At 35.7% G+C, this 20,192-nt stretch overlaps 4 long non-coding RNA genes across 6 annotated transcripts in view; 2 read left to right on the top strand and 2 right to left on the bottom strand.

Moving 5' to 3' along the window:
* The window catches only part of LOC107574838 (uncharacterized), a 21,215-nt gene extending 1,464 nt beyond the window's left edge, over positions 1-19,751 (top strand). The window contains exons 2-3 of the long non-coding RNA XR_001607745.1: positions 8,712-8,721; positions 19,674-19,751. This is a non-coding gene — a long non-coding RNA (uncharacterized lncRNA). The remainder of the gene's footprint in view (positions 1-8,711; positions 8,722-19,673) is intronic.
* LOC107574836 (uncharacterized) lies at positions 4,488-5,690 on the bottom strand. Of its 3 annotated transcripts, none has more exons than XR_001607743.1 (4): positions 5,609-5,690; positions 5,013-5,123; positions 4,734-4,798; positions 4,488-4,659 (listed from the first exon to the last, which is right to left on the bottom strand). It is a non-coding gene; the product is annotated as an uncharacterized lncRNA (long non-coding RNA). The 3 variants fall into 3 exon arrangements; XR_001607742.1 differs by having other exon boundaries at positions 4,488-4,654; XR_001607741.1 differs by having other exon boundaries at positions 4,488-4,798.
* Positions 10,273-10,537, top strand: LOC107574837 (uncharacterized). The gene is made up of 2 exons (XR_001607744.1): positions 10,273-10,354; positions 10,497-10,537. It is a non-coding gene; the product is annotated as an uncharacterized lncRNA (long non-coding RNA).
* Positions 10,291-13,825, bottom strand: LOC107574835 (uncharacterized). Its single transcript, XR_001607740.1, has 3 exons — positions 13,758-13,825; positions 10,579-10,762; positions 10,291-10,375 (listed from the first exon to the last, which is right to left on the bottom strand). It is a non-coding gene; the product is annotated as an uncharacterized lncRNA (long non-coding RNA).
* Positions 19,752-20,192: the final 441 nt, after the last annotated feature.

Genomic DNA, 20,192 nt, shown 5'->3' with positions numbered 1-20,192 from the left:
AATCAAGACTTTGTAAAAGAGCATAATAGGACCCCTTTAACATAACAGTTAAACATAATAACATCAGCTGACATTTGACATAACATATACAAACTGACACATAACAGTAAAACCCAAAAACATCAATTGAACTTGATACTTTTAGTACGATGTAAAATTCTAATTTAATATTTATTTATTCTTGCAGATATTATTTAGGCCATACTTCCGGCATCCCTAGTAGAGCTTGCTTCACTCCTAGAAGCTGACGCCGGCTGCCCCCCCCATCTTTTTAGGGCTCCGTGTTTATGCCGCCCCCCGCCTCTGACGTCTCGCCCATCGATTCGACTGATTACACATATGATTCAGAGCTTGGTACCGCTGAAGGCGTTCCCCTAGCGTTTCCGACGCAGCGTATCGTTCCCTCGGGGAACCATGGTTACATACGTAACCTGGGACGTTTTCGCATTGCTCAATAGCTAATTACCCTCCTCCATCCCCAACTCCTCCTCTGTCAGTCAGGATTCAGCCTTCTGATTCTCCTTTGAATCAGACTAATTCTAAAATGTGTACATAACATTATTGAACTTTAACAATATCTGCAATACATTTATGTTGGTTCTGTTCTGTTTACCCTGGGGGGTGGGGTTATCGCTGCTCTCCCTGCTCTCATCCATGCTAGGCTGCATGGATGCGCAGGGAGTTCTTGCCCAGAACGGAACCATACCGCCAATCCAAACTGTATGCTAATTGTCAATCATCTTTGACGATAGTGGTCCTGACAGAACTTTCCTTTTTGGGTGAACCATCTCTTCAGGCTGGAGTTTCTACTAGAGTGTGCATGTACAATAGTACCTTGGTTTCAGGTTGATGCTAAAATGTAGAAGACAATCCTTTGTGCAAATATGCATCTACAATAATATAATATAATTCAATATAATCAACACTTTTGTGGATTTCTTTAATATGCATTAGTATGGACAATGCATTGAGTTCAGTGTAAAATGCATATGGTCAAAAAGTTAAAATGTCATTGTTGTGCATTTGACACAAACGGTTTACAATTATATGACCTGTGTTATGGTCTGTCTTTTAAGTAGACTAAGTATATATAATATATAATAATCAGTCTAGGCCTAGATAATAGGCTTACTCGTGTTGTTAAAAAAAAAATTATAATAAAAAATTGTGCTGTTCTGTTATTCATTACTGTTAATCATGACTGTTTATGTTGTGTCAACTTGTGATGTTAACATAATAATTTAAGTCGGGTGGACTTTGTTGAGTTTTCTCAAAGTGCTTGTGATAGGTTGCCTTATTTTGAGTAGAAAACTTTTTTTGTTGTTTTTTTTACAGTGCGCATGCGCACAGAAAGCTGCTTTATACAGCATGAATGGCTGTAATTATTGGCTAAAATTGAGGGGAAATGCATTTAAGTATTGGTAGTAAAGTACAATTATTTTAGTTTTGGTATCAGTGATACTGGTCTTCATTAATAAAAGGCTACTTAGTAAAAAGATGCCATTAAAAACATTTAAAATATGCCGCCTTGATGTTGTTTCTACATTAATATGAAGATTCAGTGTGAAATTATGACAATGTAAATATAGTATATTAATATGTGATTAATCACTAATAATTACAGAGAAATGTGTGATAATTATTTAATTTTTTTTTATCAAATGAAAGCACCAATTAAAATTCAACAGCAGATGCAGTTAACGCTAGGTTAGGCAGTTTCTGTGCTAGTGTTACCTAGAGGAACTAAAAAATAAAGCAACCTTTGCAAACACCCCTTTTGTGCATTACACCTCCCCCAACTCAGACATACCAAACACAGCCTTTGTGGGTTTATGAAATTGAAGGCATGTCTCAACAGGTTAAAGTCGACTAGTTTCAGTAAAAGGTCCAGCATAGAGTGGTACAGGTATGACGTCAGAATCTGGAAGACTAATTCCTCACTGGTTGCATCAAGATTTTCCAATGCGGTTTTTCAATTCATGAGTAAAATAAAGCCTATGGTAAACATAACTTGACTTTTTTTTTATGTTTTGCTCTAAAATGTAAATTACACACACCCATACCAAAAATTAATTTTGAAGCAGTTGTTTATTTTTGAAAAATGTATGTTTCTAATAAGTAACTAGGTAAGATAAGTTTGGGGTGTGAGTGTATGCAGTTTACTTTTAACTTTTAATTTAACTTACCTGTCGAGAAGAATCTCTGCAAGTTTGTTGTATCGTTTGAAACCCAAACATTCAATCAAATTCCTCATTCTTGTTTAAAACACTGCTAGTGTTTAAACTTAAAGTATAAACTTAAATTATATCTATATATATAGTTTTAACTTGTATAGCACTTTGCCAGCAGGATGTGAAGACTTTCAGCCAGTGTAAAAAAATAAAATTAAAAGTCTAGAAAAAATATACTTAAAAAGTTCTAGCTTTAAGTGCTCACAAAGAAGATGAGTTTTTAGTTGTTTCCTGAATACTGTCAGGGATTCGGCTGTCCAGATCATTCCACCAGTGAGAAACAGTGAATGTGAAGGTCCTGGAAAGTGATTTTGTGCCTCTCTGTGATGACCCAGAAGAGATCATGTCTGCAGGCTTCTAGACAGGACATAGAGAGTATATTTACAAATATTAGTATTGTTATAGTTGTCATCCTTTGTGTGAATGGCCCTTAACTCTGGCTTTTGACTATAAACATGATATTTGTTAATTTGTATGATTATATCTCTATTTTATTATGAATAATAATACAAACAAAATGAAACACTACATCACTTATTCAGTTATTAAAAATGTTGAAGAATATTCAGCTGGTTAGATAAAGGAACTGCAGCTTTTTAAAGAAAAATGTGCAATGCATATAACTCTTAGTATAATATCAGATTTCAGCATTAATTTCTACATTTGGTATCTGCATATGATCAGTATCTCACCTCATCTGTATGTGTTTCTGAATCATCAGAATGAAACACTGCTGGTCTGTCTGAATCATGAGAAACTAGACAATTAAATCACAAACACATGCAGGCGTAGTTACATTTACACTTCAGTTTTCACGAGCTAACATAAGAATTTCTATGAAACTCTGATAAAGGAATCATCAGTGTGTTTGTCCAGTTTAAGCACTAGGATAGTCGGTGTCTGATGCTGGTGAAAGCTTCATTTATCACAGTACTGTATTATCACTTCATTACTCTCTCATTGTGTTTGTGTTGTGAATGCTCTGCTGATATCATCAGTGTCAGGTTACTCAAAACATCACTCTTCTCTGAATTTACCACACAGGGTTTTTAGACAAGCGGCAAAAGTGATCAAATGGGTTTTTGACTTTCATAACTCTTACTGAATTAAAAATAATAATAATAATAATTACAAAATCAACAGTGGAAAAAGTTTGTCTCAGCAACATGCATTTAATCAAAACTGCACAGACGATATAAAGGCCGTATGATGAGGAATCATAACCTCTGGACTAGTATTACATACATTTGTGTTGTGCTTTACTCCTATTATATTTTTTATCTCTGAATTTTAAGTTTAGTGTTAAATATATTTAATTTGGTCATATTTTTACATTTTACAATCTATAAATTTAGAGGCCTACTAAAGCAGGAGTCTCAACACAGTAAGAGTGTTTCTTCAGGCTGCTATCTTCACATTTATACATCGAGCAGTAACTCTAACTGTAGATAAAAACATAGTCAAGTTCATAAAAAGTAATGATTAGCCAAGTAATATTTTAAACATCTCTACAATTTATTTTTCACAGTAAAATAAGTCTTTATACATCATATTTTATGAAGATGGTTCCTCACAAAAGATTTAAGGAGCTTTTGCATTAAAAAGACCCAAGTCTATAAACCCAACTCTACACAATCATACTGTACTTTATCAGTGATTATTATAAGTGACTACCGTAAAAACTTGTACTATATTTACAAATATAAAATACATTCATCTTATGAGAACTGTCTGAACTAAACAAAAAGGGGCTTTTCTCGCATCTTCTCTCAGTGAGATGTGGAAACAGATGTCTGTATGTTAATACTGTGTGTGTGTGTGTGTGTGTGTGTTGTCTGTGTCTCAGAAGATCAAAGTGACGTTCTGTAAATCGTACAATATGAGTATCTGTTCTGTTTATGTTTTATCAGTTTTCTGTCTAGATAACATTAAGTTCTGTTTCTTTAAACTGAAACTCATTTTTATTTTCACTTTAAAACATTTACTGTTTCTGTACTGTAGTGTACTGTTAGGTGATCTTCATTTTGTTTGTTGCAGAAAAAATGTAAATGGATTGCAATACAGATTAACAAATAAAAAACAATCATTTTTTAAATGGATTTTATTTGAATGACAAAGTGCATCTCCAGGATCCACTTTTATTAGCATGTTTAATTCAGTTTTCAGTCCAGTGCTGTTACAGTAAAATGCCCATAGAAATGTAAAACCCTCATTTAAAATTATATATATTATTATTATAGAAAACAGCAAGTGCACAGTGCTATAAAAATATTGAATTAAGTTCTTATCTCATGGAATTGCTTCCAGTGTTTCTCATTTGTTTGGCCAAACGTTGCTTTGGACAAAAGCGTCTGCTAAATGAATGAAATGTGAATGAATCGATGCTGTCAGGAGCTGGAGTGTCCAGAAGAGACTTTAATGTGCTGTGCTTTTCAAAAGAGAAACCAGATTAATTAATAAAGTCACACATGCTGAAACTGATGGACATTATTAATATCTTACATCATGTGTGATCTTGTGTGATTGATGAGAGCAGCTCTTCACAGGTGTGTGTGGATCAGCAGAGACTGGGAATACAAGTAAGTTATGAGAAATTACAATTTTGGGGTTGGGTTACAGCAGCTACAAAACCACGTTAATTCAGTCTCAAAAATGTATAAAACACACGTCTGTTATCTTCATCATTTACAGTACATGCACTGATGCTGAAGATCAGGAGCTCACACAGACTCTAGAAATTAATATAATAATATTGAATTAAAGGTCAAATGTTCTGCTTACACAATGGTCTTATATCACTGCAGCTGCTCCATCTGACGATCTTCACAAGCTCCATGTTTCCACTGCTTTGTGTCTTCATCTCTTTTGTTCATGTTTACTCCTAATTTCCATCTAATCAACAACAATTAAATGAAAAACCAATCAATATTAATCTTCTCCCCTGAATGACATAACAGCAATTATAACTAAACATATATCTGAATGTGTTAATAACAGAGAGTGTGGTTTAGAAAACAGTGCTCTGCTGATTGTGATCTTTTATACATTTGTCCAAAATTATAATTCGCTGCTGCAGAAAATCATCTTAATGTGTCTGAGGGGTTTAATGCATTTATCAAACAGCAATTAAAATATAATTTGTATACTAATTTAAAATAATATATTCTATTTGAATGACCAGTAATTATACTTATTTTTTTTGTCTCAAAGCCTGTACTGTGAGATATTGAGATAAACAAACTCAACTACAGTTTAAAATAAATACAAACACAGAGTACAGACATCATTACACAACAATTTACACAAAACCATATTTCTTCACATTTTATCCAAATACATGGTGTTTAAAACATTAAATAAGTTAAAAGCTGACTTACAAAACACACTGAGAGAGGTAGACAACAGTCTTCAGTAATCACAGAGAATCAGAGACAGTCACAGAGCAAGACGCTTCTGATTCTGGATGACTGTCACAAGCTGCTTTAAATAGCATATTTAACATCACAAAAACTCCATTCCTCCACTAACCACAGGAATGAGGAGGAATGAATTACCGGGAAAGTAGGCAGAAGACACACCCATTTATTTTTGTTATTCTGTACTCATGTGATTCATAAACACCTCCACTACATCGATGGTCCAACCGGTTCTCTCCAACTGCAATAACAGTCCTACATGTCCCCATCTGCTGCTTTCAGACTGGAACTTAGAAAAGCTCTGATCACACAATGTATATCATTAATTAATAGCTCATGGTATGAATATTGGTCAGGAGTTTGTATGTGCTTGTTTTTGTTAACGTGGTCTTTTACTATGAATGCTCACCCAGTAGGAATTATTGCAGAAAAACTCTACTTTTATTACTACATGAAGAACTTGCATAATTCATGTCGTAGACCTTCATTCAGTCATTGTTATGCCACAGTAATATATATTTCACACTTTTATAAATTCAGAACTTAAATTCAGAAAGTTCCAATCTGAAAGCATATCTCAAGTAGTCTTTTATTTTGTTTGGTGCTTTCTAGTATTTTACTTATAGTTTTGTTAACATTCTTTTTATTTTATTATTATACATTTTTTTTAACTTTTATTTTTATCAGTGTTTTTATTCTCTTTCTGCTAAGGTCTTGATTGCTGTGGTGTGTTCTGGTTGAGTCTTGTCCTGTCCTGTGGTGCTGTTCTGTCTCTGGTTCTCTCTGTCTGGCGGTCAGACTGGCTCAGAGTTAGTGTTGATCTAGTAACAGATCTCATCTTTTTTGTGCTTTGCCTGGTCTTCATCACTGTCTGTCTGACTCTGCCTGCTCCTCTGCAGTTAACTGACCGGTTCTTATCTAAAGCTGGTTCCAGCGGTCGTTCTCTGTTCCTTCATCGTGTCCTGTATCCTCTGTTGTTTCACAGATCACTCTTGTGTTAATAAATCTCTGTAATGTGCCGTTCTGTGTTTGGGTTCTTCCTCACAGATCCTGACAGAATGAGTCATGAGCACAGGAGGCCGAAGACACACCCACTTACTTTTCAGTTAAGTGGGCATGTTCGGGCGTGTAAAATAAAACCATTATAAATAAATAAGTGTGTATGTATTTGTCAATTTGTATATTGTTATTCCCTATTTACTTGTTCTATTTTTATTCTTTTATTATCTGAGTTTTGTATTGTGACTGTCATTCTGTTACACTGTGGAAGCTTCGGTCACAAAAATAAATTCATTTTATGTGTAAACATACCTGCCAATAAAGCTCACTCTGATTCTGATATCATTTTAGGACACCCTATTGAATTCCATGGTTTTCTGTATCAGGACATAAAAAAATATCTGGTCCTTGGCAGGTCTTAAAATGTGGAATATAAAACCTCAGATGAACAACATCACATGACTAGATCTTTTTTATTATTATTATGTCCGGATGCAAAAAACATGGAATTGAAAAGAGTGTCCTAAGTTTTTCACATGACAGTAAACCATGCCATCAGTGATTTAGATGATCATGCAGTGTCTCATGTATTTGATCCCCACTCATGATGTGTGTGATGAGTCTCTTTATGCTCCATGTGTGACATTATGATCCTCATTCAGCTGCAGAGCTCTGATTCTCTTCACTGACTTTAACCTGAAGACCTTTGAGACTGAAGATCTAGTTCTGCCATCTAGTGGACAAAGATGATAACCACTGTTAGTATGATAAATATATAAAGCCTTAAATTCTATTTAATATGAGTGACATTCTTTCAGCTTAATTCAGTGAATGTCATTCGGTTATCAACTCATGAATAATAATAATGATGGGGATTTTGCTTTTTATGTTGATTTTAAATGTCAGAATTTCTAGCAAACAATCTTTGATCATCTTCTGCTCTAATGAGTCTGTTGTGTTAAACAGTAGAAGTCTAGTGTAAAGTCTTGAGCTCTTGTGTTTCTGTTGAAGTCTGCTGATGTGAATCAGGTGTGTTTCATCACACATTTACATGTTCTTCAGCTCTGTGTCTCTAATTTAACATTTACACTGAGATTTAAAACTCTAGAAACAATATTAGACTGCGTCTGAAATCAGATATTCACTGAGCAGGTGCTTCTCTTGAATAAAAATTTACTTTGTAAACATTGAAAGGATATTTTCTATATCATATGTGTATATTGTATTAATTTATTAGCATCTTAGATTTACATTTTCTAACACATCTTCTGTACAGAAGTAATTGCATTATTTTACATATTTCTGTAGGTTTTAAACAAGGAAAACATTATAATGATACACATTGTAATGCATTTATGACTGATTCGTTATTTTATGCATATTCTTCAGTCAGAAGATGGAGATCTGCTTGATATGAATCCTCATCATCCTCATCATCAGCTGAGAGATGAATGCAGAACAAGTGTCTGGTAAGAACAGAGACGCTTCTCTTGATTTGCTGTGACTCTGGAGAAACAGAGAGATGTTGTGTGTGAAATGAGAGATGAAGCACATGAGAAAGCTGAGAATAAAAGTGATTCTTCAGTCAGAAACCGCATCGAGACACAAAAGCAGAAGCACAGATGAAACACTGAGCAAAGGTTTGGAGTGAATCCTGAACAGAATTGAGTGGAAATGAAAGAGATCTGGATTCTGATCAAAGCATTCAAAGCTTCAGAAGAGATGAAAACAGCAGAACTCATCCATTAGAGTCACATTTCATATCTTTGTGTTTCACTTCAATAATGTTTCACACTTTTCTGTCTGTGTTTAGTGATTTCTCAGAAACTCTTGTGACTTTATTAAATGAATCCAGTAGATAACATCATATCAGCTGATGAAGTGAGATCTGTGCGTGTGTTTTCATTGCTGTTGCTGGAAAATACTTTCATATATATTTGTAGATCTTTAACTTTAACCTGTAGAGGATGACACGTGACTGTATTACAGGGGTCAGAGGTCAATCCAGCACTTTATCTGACCGCACAAAGAGGAATATTGAATCTGTTTATTGTGTTCATTTGAGAAATGCTTGAGTTCCTTCACATAAATCTGGATTTGGTTTATTTCAAAGAGTTTTTTCACAGTATTTATCTGAATTACAATACATCTTGTTTCAAAGCCGCTTCACAGAGAACTGGTCAGTTTTTCTGCTGATTGAGAGCTGGGGTCATCTGAAGTCCTCTCAGGGTCAGCATCATCTCTTCTCAGTGTTGTGTTCATCTAAAGGCTATATATTTGTGCATGTGTGTTTCTGTTTGCGCACAGCTTTTCCTGTCAAACAAATAATAAAATCAAAATATCGGGACGGGTTGGGAAATGTTGAGACCCTGTCGAGTTCTGATGCCTTACTTCCCATGTAGCACACATTGACCGCACATCACATCACAGACAGCCAGAGAGCTGCAGAAGTGAAGTTCTCCCTCTCTTTCCAGTTGTGTTTGTCTTGCTGTAGTGGTGATGAACAACAGACCAAGCTACCTGTGCCTCGAATTTACTGCTAATTATCCAAAAGGCAAATATAGTTAATTTGTCTTTCTAACATCCATAACTTATGGGCTACCATGTCATAAGTTAGCTAAAGTTTAGCTAAGGCAATATATCATGGCATATCAGAATCAGAATCAGAATCAGAATCAGAAGAGCTTTATTACCAAGTATGTTTACACACACAAGGAATTTGACTTGACGACAGGAGCTTCCAGTGCAGAAGAAAGTACAAACATAGTGCAGACATACATGATAGTGTAGACATACATAGGAATAACACAGTAGGGATGTAATATAAAACTAATATAATAAGAGAAAAAAAAAAAAGAAAAATTGAATAATGTACTATATACAGAAATAGAAGTATAGGACTAGAATGTCCAACAAAACGTCCGAATGATCAAAAAACGGAAAAATGTTGTCCGGGATGTGCTGCTTAATGTTAAGGAGTTCGTCTCTGGTAAAACTTATAGAAGAAGAATGACAAAACACAGAACAAACAAACAAAAACAATAGAAGAATTGCGGAGCTCAGCGTCCTTGCTGCCATTTGCGGCGCCATGCTGATGGACCAAATCCATCATATGTCCATCATATGCAAATCCATCATATGCATATACATTACAATAACACCAAAATAATTCAAACAATTTATTGTCTTGTGCAAAATGAACAAATTATTAGTGAAAATATGTCCCTCACCTTTGTGCAGTCATTTATTCTAAATACATACTTGTTGCACATTGGGGCTTAGTTTCCTTCGTTGTTGCCTGTTCTTGTCATAAAATTAGTGAATGCTAAAGAAGACCAATGGTCTCTATGTGAACTGATTATTTGTTTCTGATCTGTTTAAAAATTAAACAACATGAAACAACTGGGTGAGTGTGAGGGAATTAAAATAAATTGGTAATTAAGTCAGAGTTGTGTTAATATATTTAACTTTTCTTTTCTTTTTTTTTGTTGAAAAAAATAACTAAATAAATATGAGAAGTGCCTTTTTTTCCCACTTGAGCCCTTTCTGCTCAAAATGTCTGTGCACGTCCCTGAGGATCTGACCAGACTGTAGTGTGGATGGATGGAGTCTGTGATGAGGATGCTGTTGTCTTTAGCTGCTGCTGTCTCAGGGATGCTGTGTGTTCTTCAGAACATGCTGAAGTTTCATCAGAATGAAGGTTTACAGGTCCGTCTGGATCACGTGAGACTGGATACACACAAACATAATCAGATTATCCTCATTGTTTTGGATTTGTTTGATGTTCTCAATCTATAACACATTCTGTCGTTTACACACATTCACACATTTCTAAACTTTCATCTTACAGAAAATCTGATGAATCTGTCTGAATGTGAAACTTTAAGACAGGTGTGTGGAGACTAGAACTTCCATAATGAACAAACACTTACAGTTTGGTTTTATTATCTTCATACTGTCACATCTAACAAGCATCTGTCTGCTTTTCTCTTGTGTTTCACTGGTTTGTGTCTCATTTCTGGCCTCCATTTTTCTCTCTGTCCTGTTGATTTATTTCCGATCTGTTTTCTGATGCTCCAGTCGTTTTCTCCGTGTTATCTCGTTTCTACACTCCATCTCTAGCTGTTAAATCACACAGATGACATGAAGAGTTTAGTTGAAGCCAGTGGTTTTAGTTCAAGAGCAAGTTCAGTTTATATCATCCATGTAACTAAAGCGGTAACAGAAAATAGTCAACAGTAGGCATGTAAGCATTCACTCAAATCAGTGCAATAGAATTCATGATACTGATTTCACAATACGATTTTCTCACGATTCTTGTCTTAACAAAATGAGGTTTATGACAAATTGTAAATGAAAAGGTGTCCTTTTATTATTTCTAAGACAAAATGCTGCACATTTCTTTGTGAAATTGAAATGTCAAAAAGCAAAAATGAAGTGAAATATTAAAACGAATCCCAAATCAAATAAATAAATAAATAAATTTCTTCATATAAACAAACTAAGGCTTCATCTGTGTGTATTGATTCTAATCTGATTGGTTAATCACCACCTTGTTCCAGCGTCAACAAAGATGTTGATCCAGGAACATGTCAAAAAGAACATTATTTTGTGTATTTGGTGTAATGAAATGTGTTTATGTGGTTTAAGGTTAAAAAAACATTATTTTCCACATACTGTACATTATTGTTTCTCCTCTATGCCCCGCCTTTCTGAAACGTGTCGATTGTTACAAAGCTCATCGTTCTGAAAAGCGAGGTGTGCTCTGATTGGCCAGCTATCCAGCTATCAGCTATCTTAAGCCTGTGACGGAAATGTTACGCCCCTACCATACTGTGATGCAGAGTCACATTTAATTGAATAATTAAAGTGATTATTACGTTTTGAATATGTTTTTTTTCTTCCAAAAACGCATCGATTTGCTACAGAAGGCCTTTGTTCACCCCCAGGTGCCGTGTGAGACACTTTTCTTTATGGATGGGCGCTTTTTATTTCACTTCTTTTGGACTGATGCATGCAACACCCGCTGAGTGCCATTAAACAGCTTGAAAGATCAAAGACACTTTTTAATATAACTCGGACTGGATTCGTCTGAAAGAAGAAAGTCATATACACCTAGGATGACTTGAGGGTGAGTAATTTATGGCCTAATCTTCATTTTTGGGTGAACTAACCCTTTAAGCAATTTAATCCGCACAGCACCACACCTAGGCTATTTAACCTGCAGTTACTGACACTGTAAAAATATGGCATTAATGATATTTATTATTAATGTCATGAAAATTGTTTAGGCTAATTATTGCCTATCAAATTTTGGATCAAATAAAGGCAATAAGTCACTTTTATAAAGGTTTACTAATACTATAGTTAACTCTGGATTCAATAATAAGCTTTTCATTAAGGCAACTACAAAGGAGAATTTAATAGTTCCAACTTTAATTACAGAAAAATATGAATTCAATAATTAAGAGCCTGCAATATAATGGAATATTAATATTGTTAAATGCATTTTAAGAATTCAAATATATTATTTGTTTTTCCATCCATTATATATTAATAAATAATTTATTTGTTTATTCCAATTGCCCTAACCCCTGCAAAACATTTATGGGGGACTGTGTGGGCCAGATGGGCTGAATTTTAGCACCAGTCCAGCCCTGATGATTCTCCTCTTCTAGGGCCAGAAAGAAGACCTTGTAAAAATAAAAACAATTTAACGTAAACTCCTTAAGGGAGCTGTATATGCTCAAAAGTTGTTGCTGCTTCTGGAAACCTGTTTGCTTTGGCTTCATATATCTGGTGTTATGGTATTTATTATTTTAATGTGTTGTAGCCTGGAATATTTAGTGTGTATACTCATTGTATCTCTGTGTGTTGGAGATTTGATTTAAAAAACAAAACAAAACAAAAACAAATTATTCCTGTGGTAGAAAACGTTGTGGCACCAAGCTAGGCTATGAAGGGGGGCCCTTGGGTTTGCTATAGCCCCAGGGCCCTATGTGTTCTTAATCTGGGCCTGGTTATCAGAGTCAAGTTTCACTTTAAATGGGTCATATGATTTTCCTTTCTCTTTGGAGTGTTACAAGCTGTTCGTGAATAGATAAGATCCCTGAAGTTGCAAAGACTAAAGTCTCAAATCCAAAGAGATATTTTTTATAAAAGTTAAGACTCGTCCACGCCCCCCTAAAACGGCTCGTTCTAACACGCCCCGCATGTCTACGTCACTATGTGGAAAGATTTGCATAACACCGCCCAAATGTTCACACAAAGAAAGAAGGCGTAACTTTTATTCTGGCCGTTGCCGCCGCCGCCGCCATGTTGTGAAGACGCTGTGTGTTTCGTTGTGAAAGCGAAACTACTTTGTTTGGTCTTCCAAAAGAGGACACGACTAGAAATCAGTGGTTAAGTTGTATTTACAACACTGTTCCAGAACACTTCAACCCAAATATTCAGATGTGTGCAGCACATTTTATGGAGGACTGTTTCCTGGGCCAATCAGAGCACACCTCGCTTTTCAGAACGATGAGCTTTGTAAAAATCGACGCGTTTCAGAAAGCCGAGGCATAGAGGAGAAACAATAATGTACAGTATGTGGAAAATAATGTTTTTTTTTTTTAATCTTAAACCGCATAAACACATTTCATTACACCAAATACACAAAATAATGTTCTTTTTAGCATCATCATATGACCCCTTTAAAGCACAGTCTTTGTTCAGCTGTATGGCAGAGTGGGGTAAAACGCCCCCTACTGTTTTCCCCAAAATATCCACTAGATAAAATCAAGATACATTTTTGCAACTATGGACTATGTTGACACGGGTGATGTAGAAGTATAAAAAATAATTTTAATCTCAAACTGCCTGTACTCTGATTTAGCTGTAAATCTATAATGCAAATTGCTTTGTCAGACTGCAGACTGCTTTGACAGAATACAGGTACCGTACTTTCTTGCATGCAAAACATGGACTGCAAAACTCATTCAGTAAAAAATTCTTACTACTATCTTTGCCAAGTTGTATTTTTTGACATTTCTATTTCACAGTACAGTAATAGCTTAAATATTGAATAATAAAAACTCAACAAAAAATGAAATATGAGTGTTTTAATCACCTTGTGTTGAGCTGAAGAGAAGAAACATCCATCACAACTCTGAGATCCCTGGTGATGTGCTGTCTGAGCTTCAGGGGAATTTATATATAATGAGAAGGTGTGCATTGAACAGCAAAGGGCTTCGATTCCGAGAACTGAAAGTTTCTGATATTCTGCGAAAAACTAAATAATACTCAGACTCTGATTCTCTGCGAACAGCAAAGGGCTTCAATTCTAAGAACATGAAACATGCCAAAATGGAAAAGGCGGTGGTTTTGACTGAAGTTTGTCTTTGATTGGCTGCTTGTGTGTTGTTTGTGCTACAATTTAACTGCTCTGTTACCACAAATGTCACTGCAGAGCTAGAACTTCCTCCTCTCTACTAAAGTATAACACCTGCATTATATTCATCTGAAAACCAACACCACCACTAAGACCTTACAATGACTGTTCCTCTGACTGATGGCTAATATAATCATGATATTGTAGTTTAATTGAATGATGTACAAATGACTGAAATAAAATAAACTCTAGCATTATCATTATGGTGCTGGATGGCACGTCCAGATAAGTTTTGCCTAACTAAGTCAGTCTTACAAACAGAATGGATGCTGCATTCATTTAGAATATGGTGAAAAGATGAGTAATGAATGCATATACAATAAACAGTATGGAAGGATACAAAAACATATGCACCTTACTTTGCAACACAGAAGTGATTTTCTGTGAATGTGTAAGACTTCAGATTCATCAGCTGCAATATGGAAATAACTAAGATTAAAGTGTCTTAAACGGTAAAACAGTTTACACTACAGACCAGTGTATTTATAATTATGACAATTCATTAAAATAACATTGCAAGCAATACAGCATGTTTCTTAACTTTGGCCCTCGAGGTCCACTTTCCTGCAGAGTTCAGCTCCTACCCTCATCAAACACACCTGAACAAGCCGATCAGGTTCTTCAGGATCACTAGAAACCTTTTGATCACGGTTAGAGCTAAACTCTGCAGGATCCCGAGGGCCAGAGTTCAGAGCCTCTACAATACAGCAGCAGTTTTTGCAATCTCAGGCAGCATAACGAGCTGTTTTGTACAACTAAAAATAAGCCAGATACATTCAGTTTACAAACAGCCATGAACACACTTCTGTTAGAAATATCTGTTTGTAGATTGAATGTATCTGGACTCCTCCAGTTATTTTAGAATATATTAAATTAATCACAAAATACAGGAATACGAAAACACACATGGTAAACGAAAATGCATGAAATATAAGGCAGAGCAAATTGAAACAAATATTTAGTGTGATTCAGATGCAGATCAAATGTTCATGGTGTGAAAATGATCAGAGTAAAGTGCAGCAGCTACAGTTCAATAAAACACTGACCTGAGAAAGAAACGGTTCATGAGTCTGTTTGTTTGTGATCAGATGAGTCTGTAGTCTGGAGTGATGGAGTCTGTGATGATGAAGATGAAGATGATGATGTTCAGCTGCTGGTCTCTCAGTGATGCTGTTTGTTCTTGAGAACGTCTGAAGGGTTTTGACGTGAGGATCTCACCTCAGCTTTTATGTCAGAATGAAACTTTGCAGGCCCGTCTGGATCACATTAGACTAGAAATCACAAATATACTGTATATATATAACCCATCCAAAGTAACAGGAAAGGGTTAACGTAAGTGGTGTGTGCAGTTATAGATGTGGCCTGAAGGTGCGCAGGTGAGCAGTCAAGAGAGCAGAGCCAGCGTTATGAGTGAGTGACGTGACATGTGGCCAAGTATGGTGACCCATACTCGGAATTAGTGCTCATTTAACCCATCCAAAGTGTGCACACACACAGCAGTGAACACACACACACCGTGAACACACACCCGAAGCAGTGGGCAGCCATTTATGCTGCGGTGCCCGGGGAGCAGTTCGGTGCCTTGCTCAAGGGCCTCAGTCCCTGCCGGTACGAGACTCGAACCCGCAGCCTTTGGGTTACGAGTCTGAGTCTCTAACCATAAGAGAGTCGGACTTCCCCGTATATACAGCATTATGAGATTGCCGTTTTGAATCCTCCTGTGAAAGGTTATTTCTTTGTGTATTTCACAAAATATTGTGTTTTTTTCTGTTTAAATCTAATTTACATTGTATTAAAAAAAAGGTTACGTGATGCATGATATGCTTCATAATTTTTTCCCTCATAACCACGAACTCGGTTGAGTCATAGTTTAAGATAATTCAGTTTCATCATTAGTAGATTTACTCTAAAAAGCATTCAGAGTGATGTTCAGTGATGTTGTGATGTGTTATTTTATTGAAAAGATGTGTTGAAAATGCCACCGTATATGCGTAATGTTGATTGCGTCGTTTAATTTACTAAGTGCTTTTTGCTTAGTCACAAATTCATGTTTATACTGCTTTATTAATCAGTATTTCTGCACGAAACTGAGTTTATGAGAGATTTCACATGTAAAAACTCAAGTTTAATGTGACCACCTATTATGTGTTGATAGGAGAAAATAATTTCCTATGAACATTATTCATGGTACAACAGAGTGAAAATCATTTTATTAGATGCAGATCTGTAGAAAGAGGTCTTGTAACTTTGCACGAGTTCAGTGTTTAAAACTGATTACAATATGCATGTGCAGGTTGGTTTTTTTCCTTCCCGTTTCTCTGTGGTTTCAAGCCACGAGGTTGTTGAATCAAAGATAGCGAGCCAGTGAAACTCCGGAGAAGAAATATCGCAAGCAGTGAAGTTTTCTACGAGCGATCTCTCAGAGATTTCTAGGATCTTCAGTCTCCACTGAACTTTTTCTTGAGTGAACCTACACAAGGATCAGATAAGAACTTTTGATCATATTTACTACCCGGGTAGATATTGACGAAAATACTATTTTTCAGTTTTTTTTTTATGGGCCCAAGTTTTTTGTTTATATGCTATTATTGAACTAATTGTATTTTCCTTTTACTTGATCAAATTGCACTTTCATATTCTAAAAGGAATGGTGCAATAAAACTGTGCAGTTGTTAAATATTACTCACGTGTTGTGGTTGTGACTCACAAATACTGCCTCCTAGAGCCTAGGTCTTGAATTTGTGGTTCTATTATCTTTTAGCTGGAATTGAGTGGAATCGCTACATATATATAATCTTTATAATATCATGAATGTCTTCTGAGCTGTAATGCTGCTGATCTCCAGTAGAGAGATCACTTCACTGTCTGCCACTCAGTCACGTGATCATGATCTCCTCTGAGAAGTGAAAACAGTGAAAAAATAAAACAGAAGTATGTTTCAGAAACACTTTGACTGGTTTAATATTGCACAGATGATATGAAGGTTGGAGTAATGGCTTGCAGATCTCGAGTATTACATGCATTTGTGTTGTGCTTTGCTGTAAAAATGTGATAGTGGGGTGAATATTTAAAGTTTCAGAAAAAACTGTGTAATATGTAAATATAAATAATGTATTTTTAGTTTATTCTCAGAAAATTGAATACTTATACATCTAGCATTAACTCTAATGGTGGATAAAACACAGTGTCAGCTTCAAAAATGATAATGATTAGCCAGATACTATTTTAGACATGTTTACAATGTATTTTTAACAGTATAGATAAGTCTGTCTATGACCGTCACAGCTGGTTGCTTTAAGGGATCACACGACTAAAGAAAATGACTCTGGAATAGACTTTAATGATAAATACTTGTAGAACAGAAAGAAACAACTAAACTAATGTGTAAACAAAGATGAACAGACACTAATGGAGAACTGCGAGTTTAAATGCATGGATGCAAGGAATGGAATAGAGATAATTAGTAAACACCAACGGAATGACTAATGAATTCAACAATCAAAGAAACAAACTAGAAACTGGGTCAAATGAGGAAGACAGACAGACAAAGCATACATTTTACAACGTCAAGTTAAAGCTGCCTTCGTGTTGTGTTTTAAACTCAAGTTTAACATACAGTAACATAGCTACAGTAATATCAGTGATTACAGTAGTGATTACTGTAAAACAATCAAATTCTGAAAAAACAAATATTTACAAATATCAAATACATTCACAGACATTCAGATTATATGAACTTTGCAGTTCTGAAGTGCAAGAACCAACCAAATGTATGCAACCTTCAATGCATTACTGTAATTGAAGTGCATTCACTTATGAATACTATGCATACTAATATGGAATAATGCATAATATCCTAAAATCTACAAAACAAAACCAAACGAAGTCAGAAATTCAGTGTTTTAAATATGTCCAAATATGATCAAACACTGAACAATGAGCCATTTTACGTTATGGTTAAAAAAAAGAGCAGTTTAGTCTAGGGCTGCGTGATAAATCAAAATAAAATCTAAATATTGCTTAGTGCGATCATCTTGCGTTCATCTGAAAACACAAGCTTAGGATGAACTGGTCAGACAAAAACACACAGACGGACTCATTTCTCAGTTCTTCAAATGTGTGCAAATATGTATATACAGTTCCAAAAAACACATCCAAAACTATAATCCAAAAGGAAATAAAGTTATTTTTGGTAGCTGACAAGAATGTAAATGGTCCCGCCAAATACAAAAATCTCCAACCATGTTTCTCATCATCTTCTTTTTCTTCATCATTTCCTCCTCCATCTTCTTCTTCATCATAATTTTTCGGTGGATAAAGTCTTGTGCATTACCACCGCCTTCTGTGAGCTAATAAGCACATTATTAGTTTTTGCTGCTTTCTAAAAAAACACTGTGTCAGAACTGTCTGTGAAACATCAGATTTCTACATCTATAGTTTTCATGTTATTAGATTTTTAACAAAAATGTAATTTGTACCAAGGGGGCGTTTCAGGGGCACTGCTAGCAATTTTGGGCCCTATGAAAGAATATGAGATTGGGCCCCCTACCGCACCAAACATTGCCCAAACTATTGGGACACCTCTGTCTAATGAACAGGTTTGACTACTTTAGTAATTTCCACGAGTACAAATCTTAATATTTAAGCATATAATGATTTTCTAGGGAATTGTCTGCTTCTAATTTTATACCACTAGTTTGAACAGGACCCTTTTCTATTCTAACATGACGATGCCTCTGTGTATAAGGCAAGGTTCAAAAATAAATGATTGATTGAAAATCAATTGAATCAGTTGAAACTCATCACCAAACACCAATGACTTGTACATACACTATATGGACAAAAGTATTAGGACACCCTCTTCTTTAGAACAGAAAAAAGCACTCCAAAACTGTGGCAACAAAGATGGAAACATAATTGTATTTAAAAATTGTGTTTCCAGTTTTGGAAGTGTCTAAAATGATTGTACACATATGTACAAGTCACAGGTGTTTGGTGATGAGTTTTTGGCTAAAGGTCTGCATTTATTAAAGTCACACCAGACGTGTTCAGCTGGCTTTCTGCAGACCAGTCAAGTTCTTCCTCACTGACTGAATCAATCTTTTTTTTTTTTTATCTATTTATCCTAAAATAATAAATAGGATACCCCATATTTTGTCATGACAAGCTCACACGCTTCCTGCTGCTGCTCTGTGTAAGCAGATTGTGAATTTGTAGATTTTCTGTAGCAAAACTAAAATGTGTTTAAAAGTGCGAGTGACCAAATCGTCCGGCTCGGTTTGCCCCCCCCTCGAAGACATCTCTAATTTGACAGTTTACCATCTGATCGCACTCAGTGACTCTAGGCTACGTAAGACGGGACGAAACCATGATGCAGTGAATGGGGGAGGAGATAATTTTGCTGGAAATGCAGAAATAAGCCGTAATTTTGTTTTATTTGTAACTCTTTGGTAGATACATTTATAATTGCTATTACATTACTGCTGTTACTACTAATAAAACAGAACTCTGGGGGCCCCAAAAGTGCGTGGCCCTTAGAATCGTCCTAACTCTCCCCCCTTAGCGGCGCCCCTGGTGGAGTGAAATGGGGTTGAGCGGTCTAACCATATCTCACCTCATCTGCGAATGTCTCTCTGTGAATCATCAGACTGAATCTCCGCAGGTCTGTCTGAATCATGTGAAACTGGAAATCACAAACACAAAGATCTGATTATTTTCATACGGTTCATATGGATAAATGTTCAGGATCAGTTTTACTATTGGTAAAACTAGTCAAGGCATTTGACGCAGGAACCGATCACTGATATATTAACATATTTACCAATCACCACTATTTTATTTTTAAAAGATCAGATCAAGACTTTAAGCTCTTAAGTGTCCCCTGGCACACTTTTAGAGTTAATATGCTGCACAAAATGTTTTTCCATTTAAAACAGTGGCTGAATGGAGTACTTCTGAAATTCAGATAATCATGAAACAGTTGAAGATGAAAGACATGTAGGTACTGTCACACTGTCATATATTAAAGACAGTGGCCCCCACGCACTGCTGGGGGCCCCGCGATAACCTCCTCATGCTGAGTTGCGTCGTATGTGTCGAAGATAGCCAGGGATC

Source organism: Sinocyclocheilus grahami, unplaced genomic scaffold (genome assembly GCF_001515645.1).
Source record: "Sinocyclocheilus grahami isolate Dianchi unplaced genomic scaffold, SAMN03320097.WGS_v1.1 scaffold2358.1, whole genome shotgun sequence".
Classification (NCBI taxonomy): Eukaryota; Metazoa; Chordata; class Actinopteri; order Cypriniformes; family Cyprinidae; genus Sinocyclocheilus; species Sinocyclocheilus grahami.
This window is presented reverse-complemented; position numbering and strand designations above follow the sequence as displayed.